This window comes from Bidens hawaiensis, unplaced genomic scaffold (genome assembly GCF_021521415.1).
Source record: "Bidens hawaiensis isolate Kalapana, Puna unplaced genomic scaffold, B.hawaiensis_p1.1 tig00006773_1, whole genome shotgun sequence".
NCBI lineage: Eukaryota > Viridiplantae > Streptophyta > Magnoliopsida > Asterales > Asteraceae > Bidens > Bidens hawaiensis.
Window position 1 is genome coordinate 403,910 of NW_027491462.1, and position 2,059 is coordinate 405,968.

Genomic DNA, 2,059 nt, shown 5'->3' on the forward strand with positions numbered 1-2,059 from the left:
GTTAGAATTGTTCGAGATAAAGTTCCAATTTAAAATCCGTTACTACCATATTAATTATAATATTAAAATATAAATCGTTAAAATCCGTTAAAGCTTTATAATAATACCATAAAATCATAAAATATATCAATATCCCTTTTAACTAAGTTATTAAGTTAAATATGCAATTATGTTAGTTAGATTTTTGTCATTGTTTTAATTATAGTTCGAGAAGTTCAATCGTTTCGGATTCTTTTACGCACTTTCGGTTTCGGTTACTTTGGTTCGTTATTGTGCTTTCGGCTTTTCTCGCAAGTTTATCTTCGATTTCGAGGTGAGTTTCTCACATCTCCTTTTTAAACGTTTTCACATTTTGGGGTTAGCATATATATCCTATCCAACTCAATTGATTATCAAATTCGCTTACAAAACTGCGATTCATAACATGGACTTGTGTGTTTACGTGCTTACTTGATTATTTGCTCAGCTAATGGTTGCCTCAATAAGTATGATCATACGCCCCCCCCCTTTGCACTCAGGACCATTTTGTTATGAGTGGAACCCCGATCTGAGTACGTTGGTTGTTACCGACTGGAAAGGACATTGCATGCGAAGTAGTATAATTTTAACAAGTTTCATGGAATTGCTTGGTTTTTACGTACATATACAAAACTTGTGTGAACTCACCAACTATTCAGTTAGTTGACCGTATTTTATATATATGCTACAGGTACTGTTAGTAGAAGATGACACACTGAGAAGACACTAGACCTAGGTTACCTAAACAAAAGGACAAAGTGTTTATTGTATTTATATTTTCCCTGTATTTCTTGTTTAAACTTGTGTATTTGATGTATGAAATGAATTAATGATAATATTGTCACTTATAGTGTCACATGTTTTTTGAACAATCTGTACGTCACATTCGGGCGTTTCCGCTTTAGGCGGGGTGTTACATGTAAGTTACACGTTGTGGATTTTTGACCAAAACTCAGATTAGCCAAATCTAAGTGTTTCAACCAAAATCATTTAAAGATCAATCTTCTATTGATGCCGATAATCACAAATCTAAGTTCAAATTTGTTTTTCAATTATGTAATCAAGTCCAAATTGTCTGATTTATTTTAGGGTTTGTTAAAGATCAGATCTGCGATTATTTGGTCCATTAAAATTCAATTAAATCCTATAACAATGTTCGTTTGGGTCTCAAGAGTCACAAAACTCCATCATAAATCAGAAACCCCTTTGATTAGATGCTTTTATTCAATCTGGTATCCAATGGATCATGTTCATCATACAAAAAAAAACATAATAGATCAAATTATTTACCTTTAATCACTAACGTGGTGTGCTAATCACCAAATCCGTAAAAAAAATGGGCAGTATGACAGCAAGGTTTTGATTATCAAGTGAGAGAAACTAGTGAGTTTTATGTGCAATGTAAAAGTGAAATAAGATATGCGGCGTGTTTGTTTCTATATATACTCCTACATATGCGGGATATAAGTTTTACAACTTATACGATGCATAACTTATGCGCCACATAAGTTGTAAAACTTATGCACTGCATAAGTCATTTTTTCTCAAATTTTGAACTTTTACGAATCTCACCAATGTGTTCAATCATACAAATGAATGTCTTTGACTAAACAAATAATAAACTAAATTTCTCAATTTTGTAAAATTTACTGTATAACAAGTCTAAGTTAATGACATTGTGTATAACAGTTAAACGTTTTAGCCTATTCAAATGATTTGATTTAGAAACACATGATCAGTTTATCATTCTCGGGAAATTATTACCCAAGTGATAGTTTCCAGACATCAAGAGTCGAAAATAATCCAGAAAAATAAAATCTTTTTGGTTTTAAAGATAAAGCAATAAACGACAGAAAATGTACTGAACTGTAAACTATTTACAAACATGTAAAGCAAATACATATTTTTGTGAGTTTGAGCAGGGAATCATATTGACCAAATTACCCTTCCAGCACAATTTTATTTTCAACTTTATTATGACTGTGTTAAGTCAATCATTGGTATTGTTGTCCACCTAAACCTTCCAACAAATGTTTTAGAA